Source organism: Atractosteus spatula, unplaced genomic scaffold (assembly GCF_055471065.1).
Source record: "Atractosteus spatula isolate fAtrSpa1 unplaced genomic scaffold, fAtrSpa1.hap1 Scaffold_87, whole genome shotgun sequence".
Taxonomy (NCBI): Eukaryota; Metazoa; Chordata; class Actinopteri; order Semionotiformes; family Lepisosteidae; genus Atractosteus; species Atractosteus spatula.
This window is the reverse complement of record NW_028296920.1, coordinates 119,750-139,417: the sequence shown is the minus strand read 5'-3', so window position 1 is coordinate 139,417 and position 19,668 is coordinate 119,750. Positions and strand designations below refer to the sequence as shown.

The following is a 19,668-nucleotide window of genomic DNA, read 5'->3' as shown; positions in this document are numbered from 1 at the left end:
AATGTGAACCACTTTATTTCATCAGTAGGTTTTAAATTACAGAAACATCCCAGTATACACTTTTAAACTTTTCACACACATTACAGACTACTGCTTGCAATCGCCAATTAAATGTTGGTGCAGAAAATTAGTTGTAGCTATCGCCCCAACATTGTTCAGAAACTCAGCAGCATCTGAAAAAGCATTCATAACGCCCTTTCTCTCGCCATTTCTATAGCCGTGAACACCGAACTGGGCGACCCTAACAGAGCAAATAAATTAGCCTGAGTGATCAGAGGGACGGTGTTACCACAGGTTCTATGTAAAATACGTTGTAGTTTTGGAATACACACCGCTGAATCCGCCAGGCTTCAGTTTCTGATCTGAAAACATCAGAATCGCAGTAATTTCACTCATGTTCTTTACATGCACATCTATCTCTTTAACAAATTCAAGGACATTAGCATTCAGTTAATTGATTTTCATTTCAAGCTTTGCAGAAAGAAGAGTGTAAAGCACTTTTTGTAAGAATTCTTACGTATACATTCGAAATTTTTCATTCTTCTCACGATGGCACACCTGTGTCTATAAAACAGAGTGAAAGCTCTATTCACATTGCGAGTATTTCACAGCCCTGGTTTTACAGAGATCTTTTTTCTTTTCTGTAAAAATAAGTATAAATAAGTATAAATAAGTATAAAATAAAATACAAGTTTTGCAACGCACCAAAAGTCACGTGTAGTATTTTTCCATCTACCTTTACAAGTAAGGAGCGTACATACTCATATGGCGAGCGGTCGTCAATTATTTTTCTCAGCAAGTGCTTTATACTCCGCTCAGTATCATCTGTAAAAGTATAGGCACCCAGGCCACTGGCGATGTACAGAACAGCCGATAAAATTCGGGCTAAACTGAGACACTTAAATATTTCTAATGCGGCAAACAACACATCTTTGTACTGTAACATGACCAGGGGAAGGGTCATTCATAACAGGTATTTTCGGAATGACCTACTTAAAATACTAGATATGGACCTTAGCAAAATGGCTGCCAAAAAGAATCAGCTGACCGGTACATGGAAAGGGTCTACCCTGAGAAACAATGAGACACAGCTGAGCCGCATCAGGAACCGAAATATAAGTGCCCCGGAGGCAGTGAACAGGGCGGAAGCCGATAAGGTGAATGCGGTTTGGAGGAAAAGAGAGGAAAGAGGTGTATGTTAAAGATCGGGCTAAAGAATAACGGACTACTGAAAGGAGAAAAGGTTTATGGTTTTTGGATTACGGACACTGGATAAGGATACATCGCGGATTGGCTTTATTACGGACTTTTGGAACTCGGATCGGATCAGGATTAAGGGAACGGATTACGGACTGTATTTGGAAGATAGTTGGAGGAAGAAAAGCCACGAAACTCAGGAAAGAAAAGTGTGGTGTGAGTACTACTTTCATTTACATAAACTTTCCCCCGGAGACACCACAGTACCCATCCGCGCACCCGACAACCAGGCATGTGTGACCCCGTTGACCTGGATGATTAATCAAACAGGCCGCACATTCATCAACCACAACCCCCTTTAAACAATGGTTGAAGGTGCAACATACCACCGACTTTAAAATCTGATCCATAGCATCGGGCTCATTAGAGCCATCGTTAGCTAAACTAGGTTGAACATCATCATTAATCACATTTTGGCGAACACACATGAACAGACAAGAAACATTCAAGCTTGATGGTAGTTTGAAGATTGATGCGTCGACCTCTTCGTTATTCTATTAAAGGAAAAAAGAAAAGGAAGGCTTAACAAAATAAATAGGCATGCTTTTTACCTAAAATATTTAAATTGTAATGCCTCTTTTGTGTTAGAGTTCTTTGTTTGCTTCGAACTTGCTGTGGTTTAATATTTACCATTTGTAGCAACTCTTCATCAGTCGTTGACGGACCCCCAACACCTGAATCACCATCAGAGTTCACATGACAGCCACTGTCACACACCACTGAGTACTGGGTCAGCTTTTGCTAAAAAGAAGACAAAGTGTTGAAAACGAAATACGCTAAACGCAGATTGAAACAACAATTCCACTATCAGAAAAAATATTTTAGCAACCTACTTCTTCAGTTTGCATAGCAGAGGAATCCGATGATTCACTACTCAAAGAAGCCATCTTCGCAGCAGTCAATATCGGGGCCTCACAGCTCAGGTGTCACACTTCAAAACTGGCAAGTCGGCTAATTTAAGCATAAACTCCAAATTTGTAACCATGCTCAAGACATTTTTCAAATGGTTGTGATGTTTTAGAACTCCCCACCATATCCCCCCGCCCCAAAATCACACGTGTTTTATCGAGAGTGAAAGGTAATCACGTTGAATTAAAATATGTAAGCTTATTTCAATGACAAATTCTCAACAACTTTTCAAAAGTTTGAAATGATTTTCCACGTACCGTGAACGTAAAGTCTTTAAACCTTAAAAATATTAACATGCAACCCAAGCCTCAAATGATGTGTGTTTCTCTAGAAAAGAAATTACATTGAATCAAAAAATGTAAAACTTATTTTATCTTTTGAGAAGAGCATTGTAGGGCGGGTCTTTATATTTTAGTGGATAGGTCATAAAAGTGTTAAAATAATTGAATAAGACATTTAGCAGCGATAACTTATAAGCACGAGCAAAAATTGATCTTTATAACGCTTATAGATTTTAACAATATAACAGACTTTACTAAAATGTTTACTTTTAAAATAAATATTACATCACAACATGTCCACACCCAGGCACCTGCCGTTAAAGGTTATGGGATGTAGAGATACAGTATATAAGGTTCATGATAAGAATAAATGGCTGGCGATAAACCTTTCCTCGATCCTTTGCGGACTTGTAAAACTGTTCATGATCAGAATAAAAAACGCTCACGCTAATACACAAGCACCCGTGTCTCGCCAAACCTGACAAATAAACAGACGGAAAAGCCGCACTGCACGTGTGAACAGGGGAATGAGCGAGCGAGCGGGGATAGGGCACCTCCTGCGCTTAAGAGCTTACAGCACCCGGTATTCCCAGGCGGTCTCCCATCCAAGTACTAACCAAGCCCATCCCTGTTTAGCTTCAGAGATCAGACGAGATCAGGTGTGCTCAAGGGGGTGTGGCCATAAGCGAGAGCAAAGCTCGCTGGCACCCTTCTTATAGAGAGGACCTTTTACGACGCTGCTTTTTTTCCCTTGCGTTTTTCTCTTCTTCCCACGTTCTCTCTCTTCACTGCCTTCGTCCCCGCTCTTTTTCACTTCAGCCTTTCACTCTTGCTTCCTTCCAATGAGGACGGAGCTGCGGGAGAAAGGGCGCTATAGAGGATCTATGCAGACTTGTAAAACTGTTCATGATCAGAATAAAAAACACTCACGCTAATACACAAGCTCCCGTGTCTCGCTATACAGATGCAGCCATTCAAAATGGGTGAGGTATTTCGCGGCATACCCCGGTGGGCGTGTCGCAGTATCACGCGGTATGACGCAGTTAACGTGGTGTCACGTGGTTAACTATCCGGCGTCGCCTTGTAAAACCGCCAGGGGGAGCTTAACCTCTCATGTACAGCATTTGAGCTGTGTATTACAGCATGTTAATCATCAGTCATTAAAATGTTGGTATATTTTATGAAAGCAAGATTGCTCAGTTGGACAAAAGTACACAACCTACCTTTATCAGAAATATTTATGCATCAAAGCCTTTACTGAAGATATTACTAATAGTATTAATAATGGATGACTTTGGACAAGCTGTATACTCAAAGTATAATTTCTTTAGCACATTTGTACAAGCACTTGGAATCTGTCCAAGCCATACTTTGTCAGGCATTTTGTTTTACTTCAACGGGCATAAAAACTTCCTTGCTTTTAACAGGGCGTTTCATAATTTCTAACTACGAAAATGATTTAAAATGCGACACCTATCATTCAACTAGAGCTTAAAATATCACAAGGATCCTCAAGAGCACAGCAAAGAGTGTATTAAAAGACACTTGTATTTATCAACGCTTTCTTTTCCGTATACCAGATTTTATGGAACCACTTCAGAGGGGTGTCAGCCAGTCAGATTCCAGGAATCGGCACTTTAAAGGAAAAATACACACCGGTATTCCATTTCTCCCTAACGATTTTAAGCATCGAAGTATTTAACTAGCATGTGAAATAGCGTGTGAAAAAGTGGTAGTTTTAAGCTTTTCTGCTAATATAATATGGAATCGCGTATCTAAAGAATTTAATAACGGTATTCGTGTGCTGCGACAGGGCTGTGTAGGGCTGTTTTGCCTGCCTGTCCATGCGAGCTGTCTTGTAGCCGACTGGTCTAGGTGCGTGACTACCAGCTGGCAGGTTGTGTGTTTGAATCCAGCTGGTGCTGGACTTTTCATTTAACAAACATTTCTTCGAAAAAATAGAATAGCGATATTATGGACAATCAATTGACTTTTATATTTCAAAATATCGCAACATGATCGATATTTGCGATATTTTGAACATATCTTCCCTTCTGACAGCGGTTCCTGCTTCTATTGTGTGTGTGTGTGCAACAGAGTAAATTTTTATAGAGAAATGGAGGCTGGACAGTATGCGTTACAATATAAACATTTATATTGATTTAAATCGTGTTCTGATTTAAATCGCAAACGCGTGTTTAATTATATGTGTTTTATATATTTTAATCATAATCAGGCTAATGCAACATAAATTGATACAGTATCTTTGTCTTCTAAGTATCTTAATAAACTTTCAGCATAGCTTTCTACCCATCAAGATTTATATTTCTTGGGATTTTGGGAACAAACGTGGAAGGATTAGATTATAATCGTTTTTATTTGTCAAATACGTGATTGTATTTCTGAATGTTATGTGACACCTACATTAGTTCACTGCTTTAAATACATCGAATTAAGAAAGTTATGTGTAGCACTTTAGATCTTTTTTCTGAACCAGGGAAAATCTGATCATGTTTCTCTATAACAATAATAAAAAACTTTATTTTACATATCGCCTTTAAAAGTGGCATCTCAAAGCAATACAGTAGATCGAAAAACAGTTAAAAGGGACCAAATTAAATACCAGACAATCGCAAACGCGTTTTCAATAAAATTATTTTATTCATTCAGCAGTTTGTGAGAGGGACATCCAGCAGGGAGAGACACACACACCGGTTTTCATTGACAAAATTGTTTTTTTTCCAATTCCTCTTGTCTAACAGGAATGTTTTGTTTGTGGACAGACTGTTAGACAAGAGGAAAAGACCGCCTCCTCCTACGAAGCATTAATCGCGTATCTAAGGAAAATTGCAGTATACCTTTGTTCATGCACATCATTATACAGTACAGTATCTCAATTTGTATTTTGATAAAAAAAATCGTTTGCCCAGCCACTACTGTTGTTATTGTTTTTATCCTGTAAAGCATTTCCTTTTTCTGCGTTTTCCATTTCCTTTTTCTGATCACTCGCTTTCTGGATACACATCTCACCTGTCCTGTTCTTTGTTTTCCTGGTTTGCTGATTATGCCTGCTGCGGTCCACTCCTACCCTCACACCTAAAGAATACTATTTTAAATTTCTTGGCGCAGTTCATTAACCCTTGTATGTGCTGTCCGCGCCCAAAATGCAATTAAAAAAAAGTCAAAAACCGCGCTCAAAATGCAATTTAGAGCTTAATAAGATACACTCCACAGGCAAAATTAAAGACAAAATTAAAGACGATTAAAATCTGTAATCCTTCCACTTGTACTGTGAGTCATCGGACAGTTTCTGCTTTGTGTAAGGATGGTGAGAAAGCTGTGCTCAATGTATTTAAGGGACTTAAAAGTAAAAGGAGATGCTTCATACTGCTTGACTAATTTTAAAAACCAAGTTATAAATGCAGACGCTCCCTCGGTGCCGCGCCGGGTGTAAATATCAAAGTATACATTCCCAACAAGAATTGTACCCATCTGTCATGCAAATAAAACACCTTGAATTGAATTGAATTGAGGGAGAGAGGGGGGTAGTGGGACAGAGATACTGTAGACAGACTCAAGGCAAATAAGATACTTATGGGTACGCAGGCATTCACGACAGCAACATACGAAACGTTTGCACGTACTGTATAGTTAAGTTATTACTTGGTTTTCAAAGTGCAACGAAATACAATATTGTTGTTGCTGCTGTTCTGGTTGTTTTTATCCCGTAAAGCGTTTTGAGAAGCCACCTTTAAAGGCGATATATACTGTAAAACCGCTGATTCTTATGGAATGTGTTCCGCAGGAGATTCAAATTTTTATTTATTTATTTTTTAATCGCGTATCTTAGGAAATCTCAGTATAACTTTGTTCATGAACAGTGGCATGTTACATTATCATTGGTTTTTTTAACAAGGCTCGCCAGCTAATATGAATCGAAACCTGTCTTGCTAGCTTTTAAAGTCGTGCATGTGTAAACTGTACTAGAGGGCATGCAAGTTACTCTGCCCCTTTCAGCTGCAGGGAGTCCCTCTGCTGCAACACACAGCAGACAGAACGGGAGACTATTGCCTTTCATATCTGACACCAGTGAAGTAAAAGGGGTGTCTAAAGGGGTGATTTCAGACTACATTTTAGTTACTTTATTTTGTTTACTTTTAACATTTCTGTAATTTACAGTAGATGTCACAATAGAAGCCCGAAGCCTATTATACTCAGTCTAGCCTTGGATCCTCTGAGTCCCATGACTCAGTCTTGTCTGCTTTCCTAGAATAAAACCAGTTAAGTCTTGTGTACTATGCAATTTATATTTTCCGATTCCATGCATTCCCTTAATGTTTAGAGTTTACTATATTCTCCAGACTCAAACACATAAGTACTAATAGCTCTGTCCCTTTAGGAGACTCTTTGCAGTACTGTGTCCCACTACCCCCATGAATTCTTTAGGTTGGGTCTAATATTTTCCAGTAATATACAGAATGGGATACAAAATGCTGTCAGGCAGGTAACAGAAAAGAGAAAAATATAAATATTTCCATTTTACAGACGTTCACACATTTATAACATTTTGGCTCAATAAAAAGCTAACCCAATAATTTAATGTGATAAAGTATAGTTTGGATGTTTATACATTCATGTTAATCGTATTCTTGATTCATTTCAATAAGTGTTCATGTTTCATTTGCTAACTTAGAGCATATTGTGCAATGAAGAATAAAATAGCTGCATGACAAGTGACTTCCTTCTCTCAGTGGAAATTAAAAGGTAGCCTGATAAATTATAATAAGACAGTAAGAAAGGTTCCAATCAGGAGGAGACAATTCTTTCCATTTTTTTTGTTTGATTGCTGGTAGCAAACTGATCTGAGGATCTACTCCAGCTCTTTCTCTTTTTATCATACAGTAGATTTTATTTTCTTGCTTTCTGAAACACAATATAACAAAAAATAACCTCACAAACTCAAAGAAAAAATCCTTACTCCCCCCCCTTCCCTTGGCAGTACTTCCTCCCATGCTTTTAACTAAGGGCATCTAAAATACTGTCAAACAGCTACAATGGTATCTCTGTACAAGGCTTTGACTGTGTCAATCACAGCACCTACCATTCCCTTACCAGCAACAACATGGATTCTAACACTCAGACATTAAAAAAAGTCAGGCCAAGAGAGAAAATACCGAGCTTTACAACATGCGGTACCAGTAACATTTTACCCACAGTAGACTCACCAACCAGATGTGTTTCAGTTTCTGTGATAAGCCTAGATTAATCATATCCTCTCCTCTAGTAGGAGCACCAAGTGTAAACATGTAATGCCCCTATTAAAAATAATGGCAAAACAGAAGTTCACTCTTTCTAGAACATACCTTCCTATGGACACTCCTAAAATGTATAAAATAGTGTCCACAGCATCTCATAATAGAGGCAAATGGGGAACTACAAACTCATTTCATACAATGCCATCCATGAGGGGTTAAATACACCCTGAGAGAAATTAATTTCTGGATAATTCAACGGCTGTGATTTCTGGAATATGTATTATCCCAAATATTTTCAAAAGAAATTGAATCATTTCAATTAATCTGTGCCATTCAAGTACCTGCTCCAGACAGTAACCACTGCTAAGGGTTTATATGAAGCTTGCATTAAAAGACTTTAAAAAAATGTCATGTTCCCATAAAAAAGTCATGCCTTGGAGTATAGACCCCCAAAGGAATGCCATAGACTCAAACTGCAAAATAAACACATACAGAAAGAAAGTATTTGTATTGTAATTGCAAATCCTGGTATGAGTGATTGGTATGACTTTCCTCATTACAAATCTCTTATTAGAATTTAAATTTCTCTGTAACTCCAGGTCAGAACAGAGAAAATGTAACTGCCTTAAGGAGTTTACGATTATGAAAAATAGAAGGATAAGCATGATACGTATGTCTTCTGTCATTTTCTAAGTCATGTTACTGAGCACCAAATCTTATTGAGAATATGAATCCATTTAAGGTTTATACCATTAAAGTAAAGGTTTATTCCATGCTGAAAATGTTTGTACCAGACTTTTTTGAGGCCTGTTTAATTGTGTCTGAAGTCTGATGTTGTAAATTTTATTGTTAAAAAGATCCATGAAAATGTCACTACTAAAGTTAGCTGGTACTGTTGGTATTGTAAGTGGCAAGTAGAGCTCATATTTTAGATTTTGTGTAGTTGCTAGCGTTGAACTCTGTGTTGGATGCACATGAATTGAAGGAATGGGCAAACATAGCTGATGCGGATCCACAGAGCCAGCATATTAAGATGTTTATAATTAGAGGCAATTTGTTTAAATAACTAGGTATGGATACTGATGTGCAAGAGAGGTGGAAAGGCTGTTTCCTTAAGCCAGCACTATAAAATGTTTTATTCTCAGTGAGATGCTGCCATTTCATAGTGGGTTTCTAACACTGTGTATAGTTCCATCCACACAGTGCCTTTACTTCCATCCATTTCTAATCTCTTTATCCAGTACAGAGGATTTGGAGCCTATCCCAGTAAGCGACGGACACAAGGCAGAATACACCCTGGACATAGCGCCAGTCCATCACAGGACAGACAGACACAAACACACACACACCAGGGCCAGTTAAAATCTAACCTCAGAACCTTTCTTTTCAGAAGACTTAGTGTCTGTATCTGCTTCATTTTCTAATTTTGGTAGCACCTCTAACTGCTTGTCTTTCTTACATGCATTTACTTTGTAATCTGTGGTCCTTTTATCTGTTTTTACATCTACTGTATTGCTTTGAGATGCCACCTTTAATGGTGATATATCAAATAAAGTTTTTTATTATTGTTATAGGGAAACATGATCAGATTTAAAAAAATCTAAAGTATACTAGTTTGTCACTCTTCTCATTCCCTTTGCTAAATGACTTTTCATACTAATCTGATCAATCTAACTGCCAGTTTTCTGTGCTTTCTCTATCCTGCTAGATTTGCAATTATTCTGAAAATTTTCATCTTGAAATAACTCATTTCTAAATACCTTTTTCACTGTTAACATCTTGCAGCAACTCTGCGACAAAATATACACTCTGACAGTTCATCCTGCTACCAACATTAAATAAAACAAATCTTAAGATTTCTATATTTATGTCTTTATTTAGTGGTTTCATTAGTGACAAAGGCTAAACTTTCTTGGAAAAATGTCTTTTATGTGTTGCGGAAAAAACTGACTCGCTTTAACAAAATATGTTTACAAATCCTTTCACCTGGCATTTTCGTAGTTAGAAATTATGGAACGCTCTGTTAAAAGCAAGGGAGTTTTTATGTCCGTTGCAGTTCTTTTGCAACATGAATATAATTATATCGTTATTAATTTCTTGAGATACGCGATTCCATATTATATTCCCTTTTAATCAAATTCTAAAAGTATGCTTGTTGACTACGGTATCGCGTTAGTAAAAGACTTCGATGCTTAAAATGTTTAGGGAGAAATGGAATACTGGTGTGTATGTTTTCTTTAAAGTACCGAGACCAGCCATATACTGTATGTTTAAGTTCCAAAATTAATATCGTTTATGGACTTCACACCCGTTGCAGTATGCTCCTATTCTTTTTATGCTCAGCTACTAAGATTTCCCTTCAGTGGTAAAATTCAATATCTACAACGGGCACAGCAAAGACGTTTACTGTAAGTCTTTCTACGACAGACCAACGGACCACGAGTGCCCCTGTTGGTCAACCAATCACGTACTGCGGTGCCACGCGTCATCTTGCGTCGCACTGAGCGACGCCACCTGCGGTACGTGTCTGTAACGCGCACTTTGAATGGCTGCATCTGTAGCTGACAAATAAACAGACGGACAAGCCGCACTGCACGTGTGAACAGGGGAATGAGCGAGCGAGCGGGGATAGGGCGCCTCCTGCGCTTAAAAGCTTACAGCAGCTGAAATTCCCAGGCGGTCTCCCATCCAAGTACTAACCAGGCCCATACCTGTTTAGCTTCCGAGATCAGATGAGATCAGGCGTGCTCAAGGGGGTGTGGCCATAAGCGAGAGCAAGGCTCGCTGGCACCCTTCTTATAGAGAGGACAGCTCCGTCACCTCTTTTACGACGCTGCTTTTTTTCCCTTGTGTTTTTCTCTTCTTCCCACGTTCTCTCTCTTCACTGCCTTCGTCCCCGCTCTATTTCACTTTAGCCTTTCACTCTTGCTTCCTTCCAATGAGGACAGAGCTGCGGGAGAAAGGGCGCTATAGAGGATCGCTGTGGAGAGCTGCTGCTGTGCTTTGACATCTGAGCTCTGTGGAAAACGATCTCAATACAATTCTGAAAAACGCGACTCCCCGAACGCCAGCCGAACAAGTCTCCACAGCCGAAGCGCTGTGTCTCTTTTCAGCTGGCGATAAACCTTTCCTCGATCCTTTGCGGACTTGAAAAACTGTTCATGATCAGAATAAAAAACGCTCACGCTAATACACAAGCACCCGTGTCTCGCCAAAGCTGACAAATAAACAGACGGACAAGCCGCACTGCACGTGTGAACAGGGGAATGAGCGAGCGAGCGGGGATAGGGCGCCTCCTGCACTTAAAAGCTTACAGCACCTGGTATTCCCAGGCAGCCTCCCATCCAAATACTAACCAGGCCCATCCCTGTTTAGCTTCCGAGATCAGACGAGATCAGGTGTGCTCAAGGGGGTGTGGCCATAAGCGAGAGTAAGGATCGCTGGCACCCTTCTTATAGAGAGGACAGCTCCGTCACCTCTTTTACGACACTGCTTTTTTTCCCTTGCGTTTTTCTCTTCTTCGCACGTTCTCTCTCTTCACTGCCTTCGTCCCCGCTCTGTTTCACTTCGGCCTTTCACTCTTGCTTCCTTCCAATGAGGACGGAGCTGCGAGAGAAAGGGCGCTATAGAGGATCGCTGTGGAGAGCTGCTGCTGTGCTTTGACATCTGAGCTCTGTGGAAAACGATCTCAATACAATTCTGAAAAACGCGACTCCCCGAACGCCAGCCGAACAAGTCTCCACAGCCGAAGCGCTGTGTCTCTTTTCAGCTGGCGATAAACCTTTCCTCGATCCTTTGCGGACTTGTAAAACTGTTCATAATCAGAATAAAAAACGCTCACGCCAATACACAAGCACCCGTGTCTCGCCAAAGCTGACAAATAAACAGACGGAAAAGCCGCACTGCACGTGTGAACAGGGGAATGAGCGAGCGAGCGGGGATAGGGCGCCTCTTGCGCTTAAAAGCTTACAGCACCTGGTATTCCCAGGCGGTCTCCCATCCAAGTACTAACCAGGCCCATCCCTGTTTAGCTTCCGAGATCAGATAAGATCAGGCGTGCTCAAGGGGGTGTGGCCATAAGCAAAAACAAGGTTCGCTGGCACCCTTCTTATAGAGAGGACAGCTCCGTCACCTCTTTTACGACGCTGCTTTTTTTCCCTTGCGTTTTTCTCTTCTTCCCACGTTCTCTCTCTTCACTGCCTTCGTCCCCGCTCTATTTCACTTCAGCCTTTCACTTGTAGCGGCAATGGTTGTTAATAAGACAGAATTAAGTGTTGCTGTGCTTTTTCAAATGAGGCCCCATCTCTCTGTTCATCTCTGTGGTGCAGCCACAGAGAAACTATTCATGCAGATGATTTAAAGATGTTTTCTTTTGATAAGGGGCAGCTCCCAAATGGGGATGCACTTAGCTAAGCCTAGCTATCATGATCAATGGTCATCCATTGGCGCCTATCTGTCTAGGGTGTGCCAGATGGACATCTGGACTGCATTCCTAAGTGTCAGGAGTAAGTGACTCACATCTCACCTTGATCAACCAATCAGGGACTGGTAGGGCCGAGTAACCCACGTGGGACTCTGATGCCCATGGAACTTTCAGCCAATGAACGAGCTGAAGTTCCTCCAGGTAAAAACAGGCAACACAGAGGGCCTGAGAGACTATTTCCTGGACTTTACTAAAGGGAATTCAAAGGAGAATTCCAGGGCAGGACGGCCCAGGAGCAAAAGGCTCCCAAGGGCAGGACATTCTCGCAGCGCGCCTCCTGACCATCCTAAGACTCAGCCCGGACAACCACTGTGTCCGAGTGCCAGAACTTTCCTTTGTTCTAAGAGTCTAGAGCGGAGCTTGCCAGAAAGTAACCAGAGGATCCACTTGAGGTAAGCACCAGCAGCAAGCCTTGTGAACAGGTCGGAACTGTGGACAGCTGAATCACTATTCAGAACTAGCGCTTCATCAGGAATGAACTGGTCCTCTTCCTGACTTGCTGGGACCCACAGTCATCTTTTCTCCTGTGCACAAACTTTGCCAGTTAAAGCCAACACTAACTAGCCGGTCAGTGAGCATCTGCAGCACAGCACAGCCTGGCACGGAGCCAGAGAGCCCGCAGGAGATCTGAATCCCCAGAGACTGGATGAGTATTCAACTTCAATGCATTACAGCTTGAGAATTCAATTGTTATCCCAACCAGTTGATATCAATTTTATTCCTAAGAGTTATGTACTTGTTTTCAGAATCTAATGTAGAAGTTGTAACCAAGTTCACTTTATGAAACGGTCTAAATGAATGATATACTGAACGTATGTTCTCCTGATATATGTAACATTTTGTAACTGATTGTATATATACCTTTTGTATTCTGATAACCCTCTCGTTAAGATCTGTTAGGTTTATATGCATATTTTATGTATTAATTAATGTATCCTCGTGTATTAGTACCCGTGTGTGTGTGTTGTTTGAGTTATATTGCATGGTTGGATTCTAAGGCCATCAAAACAATCATTTTGTGATTTACGGCTACAATTAATAAATGTCCCCGTACATGCCCAAACCCTACAGAGCTGGTGCCTTCAGAGAGCACACTACATTTATTGGCGTCCCTGGACGGGCTATGGTAAGACTGAAATGAGTCAACCAAGCGGAATAATTCAATATAAAACACCACGGGTTTCATACTCGACAATACAGTGTGCTGAAAGCCGAAAGGAAAAAAGTTCCCCTTGCTCTTTAAGCAGTGCTTGATTGTTTTGTGATCTTTTGCGATCTACTGGGTTGATTGCATACTTGATCTTGTGGTTTTCTGTGGTAGAACTGTGATTTCGTACTTAAAAGTAATACTCTTTAAGTTTAACGATGGTTGCTAAAAGGTCTGAATTCGAGTCGCTATTAAGGACTCTCTCTAGCAGCGACAGGTCTGACCATGATCTCCGTCATATCTCCGTCAGCGGAGAAGCTAGGAGAATAAACCTCCATTCTCTGAGAGTGAAGGACTAGTGACAAGTGAAGGAGATGGAGAGATTTGACTCTGCAGTGTCAGAGAATAATATCGAGAGTTATATTCAAGACCTCAGGTATACCCTGCAGTACCTGCCAAACGCCACAGAACAGGAGAAAGTGTTTCTGGTCAGGAAAACTAGCAGCAGAGCTGTACATGAGTGGATGGCTAGGCAGATGAAGAAAGTCTGTGATGACTTTGAAGAGCTGTGTCAAGCACTTATCCGAGAATACAGTGCGTTTATTGACACGACTGCCGCGATAGCCGCCGCCCTTAACATTAAGCATGAGAGAGCAGAGTCCCCTCGCGAATAGTACGAGAGACTTAGACGAACTTATTTTGCAGGGGAAATGATGAGGGTTGCGAAGAGAACACACATTTCAAGGGTTTATTCATTGCGAATCTCCACCCGTCAGTCAGAAAGATGATCTTAATGCATACAGATGCACAGACCATGAAAATGACTGATATTAAGAGATTCGTGCAGAAAGCCTGGGAGTATGATGTCCAAAGTCACTCTGAGCAAAAAGCTGTTAAAGCGACTGTGTTCGCCGTCAGAGCCAGCAGGGTTAATTCCCCCCTGCTCGAAGGAGCACAGGCTCCTGAGCTGGCTAAGCCCCGTTCCAAAGCAGGCACACAGGACCGCACCCAGCGTCCTAAGTGCCATGAGAACACTGGGGAAGGGAAAGAGCTAGATAAAGCTGAACAAAAGTATTCAGTAGCCGCCCGCCTGGCCAGGCTTGAACAAGTTTTATTAGGACAGAGACAACAGCTCCCCAAGGCTGCCGGAAGTGTGAATGAGCTGATACTCTCCACTGGAGGAGGCGGAGACCCGCCCCCTCTCCCTCCCTCAGTCTATCTGATTGAGCGGAAGGGTTCCTGCCTGGATGAGATCAGCCACTCCCAAGCGAGTGCTGACTCCACCCCTGAAGTCACAGAGCAGGCAGTAAAACAGAGAGGAAAAGCAGGAAGCTTTTACCTCAAGGCTGCCATGGGAGATGTCTTACACAGTGAGACACTGATTGACACTGAGGTTGAAAGGTGTTTGATGTCATACAGCAAACTCAAACGGGTAGAAAAAGAAAAGGGCATGCGACTCAGAGATGAACCTTTGGTGGATCACCAGAAAGGCAAGGTGTGGAAACAGGTCAAGTCTCCTAAGCCTTCTGTACAGAAGGAAAGGGGGGCCAAGAGGCAGACTGTGCTCACACAGTGCCCACCGAACACAGAAGCCTATGTGGAGATTCCTTCTGTTCCCTCTGGACAAGAAATAAAAATATTTTCTTGTTCCCCGGATATACAGGGAAGTCATGTCCCGGCTGAGGTCACAACAGCCTCCATGCCACAGGAGCGGTGCTCCAAGCAGCCGCCTGATCCACCAGGTAAAGCACACGCCTTTTACATCCCTAAAGAGGAGCAGATCTCCCCACCTGGCGATGAAAAGGAGCTTTCCCTGTGCACCCTGGCACCCAAGAGGGGTCAGGACCACCAACCTGCAGTGGTGGAAGGGATCCAGATGGCAGGAGAGCAGGTAGGTTATGTAGCCCTCACCCTTAGCCCTGAGAGGTCCTATATTAGTGAGGATCTGCTTGAGCAGCTGTCACAGGGCCACCGCCAGGTGCCCCTGGTGCAACATTCACAGGTTAGACAGGAGGTCCAGCTGGACGCTGAGACTACTGCGCTGTGGACACACATGATCCCAGATGCCGATTCCCTCTGCTGTGACCCAGGGAACCTGCAGACAGGTAACATTATTTCTCACAACTACCAGGTAGTGAGTGAGACCGACCTGATTTTCCTGCCTCAACAGCAGGGTTTCCAACACACCCAGTCCCCCAGAAGGGACAGGGAATGAAAGCCAAGCCGGTTTTCCTACAGCCACCAGCTCAGTCTGTCAGTCTGAGTCTGACCAACAGTGGTTCAGCCAGACTGGAGCTGGATTATCAAGCCACCCGCCTGCCAGTGCAGAACACGGAAAAGTGGGGTGTCAGAATCCCCGCCTGCACTGACATGGGCCTGGTGGGTGATAGCGAGTTCGAAGACTGTGAACTGGCTATCCCAGTGCTGGGGCAGCTCCCTGAACCCCTAGCGAGGGAAGGGGGGAGCGAGCAGGTGTCCTACACCGGCCCCTAGCGAACGACTGTAAACATGCCGATTGAGGGATTCCTCAATCAGGAAGTGTGCAGGGTGGACCTGAACAGAGAGAATGGGGTAACAATTCTAGATCACTCAGGTGCTCCAGATGACCACTCAGCCGGGGGTCAGGCATGCTCCACCGCTGCACCGCCCCCTGCAGGGTTCCTAGAGCACAGGCATGAACAAATCGAAAAACTAGATGCCCTGGAAATGGAGGAGCAACATCAGCAGCTGCGTCAGATCTCCCCAGATTTCCAGGATGTCGGTGCCCAAAATGCCACATGGCATAATGAGAAAGACACCATGTACACGCTGCGCCAGCTTAGAAAGGCAACAGTCACTCAGAAGGAGATGACTGGGATCAGCCACCCAATGTTGTGCATTTGCTATTTCTGGTAGGTTTGTTTGCTACTGGCACTCTCACCCTGACTGCCCCAAGAAGGCAGGTGTCAGAGATGCCAGAGGGTAGTGACAGACTGTATCAACAGCAGCAAAAGTTGGAAAGCCTAGGGAAAACCCTACAGGCAATTTCCTATGCAACAGGGTTAAACCTTATCCCCCAACCAGTGGACATGATTGCCGGTGTTATACAGTGGGTTTATGCTTGTGTGCAACAGGCCAGAATGTTGACACAAGACCTGTTAAGGGAGTTCAGTGCCACTGTAGCCAGTCTAGCCATGGCACAATTCCCAACCCACTTGATTCCACTCTTCTCAGTAGAGGAGTATGTGACATTAACCACCCCATCGCTCATAGCTCACCCAGAAGGCAATCCAAGATTGAATTTGGTTCCAAATCTTGAGATGGGTATGGCTACCAAAGCTATCCATTGGCTGTGTCTAAATTATTCACCAATGAAGGGTGTAAAGCTACTAACGAGCAGAGGGAGGTTAATGAACCCCATGAAGAGCAGGTGGGAAGTAAATGGCTGGTCAGCACACCACACTTAACTGTCACTATGACTTGTGACAGGCATGATACAGCTACCACAATGCAGCTACCTAACCAACAGTTTCCTGCAAGTTCCCAAGGAGGCCATAGTACAGCATGGTAACTTAACACTGTACGGTCTGGAACCAGACAACATAAGACCAAGCTGGAGGTCGTGGATGCCTTCAGGTGCCACACTATTGAATTGGATAGAAATCCAAGAAACGCTACGCCCTGAAGAGGTACAGGTAGTTCGTTTGCTTTAATGGAACAAACCTCCAACCCACCCTGGCAGGTGCCCAACACAGGTGTCGTGGTTTATCAGGGGGGCTGGGAACAGGAACTGTTGTTATTGTAACACTACTGCCGGGTAGCTGGGTCATGACTGACAGTGTACTCTGAATGCTGTACTCTTACATCAAGATGTACTCCGGGTAGCATGAATGAGTCAAAGGTAGCATGTCAAAAGAAAGGAAGTTACTTCTTCCCAAATATCTGCCTACAGAGGTATCAGATATTGACAGTGAACTTCCTGATGTGTAATGCCTAGACTGAGATGTTGTCTCCTACCGTGTTTATACATACTCCAGATTTTATTCATCCTGTTTGTTCCCAATGCTGGTTCCGGTATGAATTCTCGAGGAGTAATGTGGACATTTAAGGTTAATGGTCTAATGACAAGGGACATCACTTAACTCTCTTTTGTTTTGAAGGCAACAACGCCTCAGGACCTCGTGACCTTCAAAAAGGGGGGATATGTAGCGGCAATGCTTATTAATAAGACAGAATTAAGTGTTGCTGTGCTTTCCCAAATGAGGCCCCATCTCTCTCTTCAAATCTGTGGTGCAGCCACAGAGAAGCTATTCATGCAGGCTGATTTAAAGATGTTTTCTTTTGATAAGGGACAGCTCCCATATGGGGATGCACTTAGCTAAGCCTGGCTATCATGATCAATGGTCATCCATTGGCGCCTATCTGTCTAGGGAGTGCCAGATGGACATCTGGACTACATTCCTAAGTGTCAGGAGTAAGTGACTCATATCTCACCTTGATCAACCAATCAGGGACTGGTAGGGCCGAGTAACCCACGTGGGATTCTGATGCCCATGGAACTTTCAGCCAATGAATGAGCTGAAGTTCCTCCAGGTAAAAACAGGCAACACAGAGCTCCAAGACTATTCTAAAGACTTTTCTAAGGAGAATTCTAAAGGAGAATTCCAGGGCAGGACGGCCCAGGAGCAGAAGGCTCCCAAGGGCAGGACATTCTCGCAGCGCGCCTCCTGACCATCCTGAGCCTGGACAACCACGGAACGGCCAGTGTGTCCAAGTGCCAGAACTTTCCTCTGTTGTAAGAGTCGAGAGCGGAGGTTGACAGAGAGTAACCAAAGGATTCACCCGAGGTTAGCATCAGCAGCAAGCCTCGTGAACAGGTCGGAACTGTGGACAGCTGAATCACTATACAGAACTAGCGCTTCATGACTTGCTGGGACCCACATTCATCTTTTCTCCTGTGCACAAACTCTGCTAGTTAAAGCCAACACTAACTAGCCGGTCAGTGATCATCTGCAGCACAGCACAGCCTGGCACGGAGCCAGAGAGCCCGCAGGAGATCTGAATCCCCAGAGATTGGATGAGTATTCAACTTCAATGCATTACAGCTTGAGAATTCAATTGTTATCCCAACCAGTTGATATCAATTTAATTCCTAAGAGTTATGTACTTGTTTTGAGTATCTAATGTAGAAGTTATAACCAAGTTCATTTACGAAACGGTCTAAATGAATGATATACTGAACTTATGTCCTCTTGATATATGTAACTCTTCGTAACTGACTGAATATATACCTTTTGTATTCTGATAACCCTCTCGATAAGATCTGTTAGGTTTACATGCATATTCTATGTATTAATAAATGTATCCTCGTGTATTAGTACCTGTGTGTGTGCGCGTTGTTTGAGTTATATCGCATGGTTGGATTCTAAAGCCATCAAAAGAATCAATTTTGTGATTTACGGCTACAATTAATAATTGTCCCCGTAAATGCCCAAACCCTACAGAACTGGTGCCTCGTGAGAGCACACTACACTGTGAAGGGGAAGAAGTTTGTGACTTCCAAGTGTTTCCAGAAGGGAGAGGTGGTGTGTGATTACAATGGCAATGTCACCACAAAGACAACTGCTGAAGCTCACAGATGACAGAGGGAGACATGAGATGTCTTTTCTTTTCAGATGAACCTGCACAAAAACTGTGCATTGATGCTCGTGAAAAACACTGAGCCTGCCTCCCGGATAAGGAGGCAAATCGGAAGATGGATAAATCCATCAAAGAGAAAAGACAATGTAAGGGCTGTAAGAAAGTCATTTATAATCAACGAACAGTCTGTCATAATTCTGTCTGTGACAAAAAGGGACATTGTTGAGGGGAGAAGAGCTCCTCTGTGATTTCAGCATTTCCAGGAAATAATTTCAAGGTGAAGGACAAGCTCTGGAGTGGTTGGTTCACTGACCATTTCCAAAAAAGAAACTAAGTAAGTATATTAAAGTGCATATTTTGAAGATATTCATTTTCTTGTACCTTGGAATTAATGTAAAAATTATATTCGTGTTAATGTCTTGAAAATAGCATTTCTCATTCTCATCAGCAAGGATATAAGGAAGGGATATGGGACTGCTAAAAAGATACATGATTTTTAGAAGAGTATAGAAGGCAGATAACTATCCCTCTCAATTGTTACTGCAAAGAAATGCCACAGTGTAAACAAAAAGGTGAACCATTATTGAAATTTATTGACAGAATCTGAATAGCACAGCATTCCCAGACCAGGCACTGGAGTTTCCTGCAGCATTAGATGGGTAGTCTCTTGGTAAGAGAGAGATCAACAGAGTACTGGACTTCATGAACGACACCTTT

General features: G+C 42.6%; 4 pseudogenes; all 4 read right to left on the bottom strand.

Annotated features, from left to right (window-relative positions):
* Positions 1–3,015: 3,015 nt before the first annotated feature.
* LOC148805102 (5S ribosomal RNA) lies at positions 3,016–3,134 on the bottom strand (annotated as a pseudogene).
* Positions 3,135–10,353: 7,219 nt separating this feature from the next.
* On the bottom strand, positions 10,354–10,472 carry LOC148805101 (5S ribosomal RNA; annotated as a pseudogene).
* A 537-nt stretch (positions 10,473–11,009) lies between these two features.
* Positions 11,010–11,128, bottom strand: LOC148805100 (5S ribosomal RNA; annotated as a pseudogene).
* A 537-nt stretch (positions 11,129–11,665) lies between these two features.
* LOC148805099 (5S ribosomal RNA) lies at positions 11,666–11,784 on the bottom strand (annotated as a pseudogene).
* Positions 11,785–19,668: the final 7,884 nt, after the last annotated feature.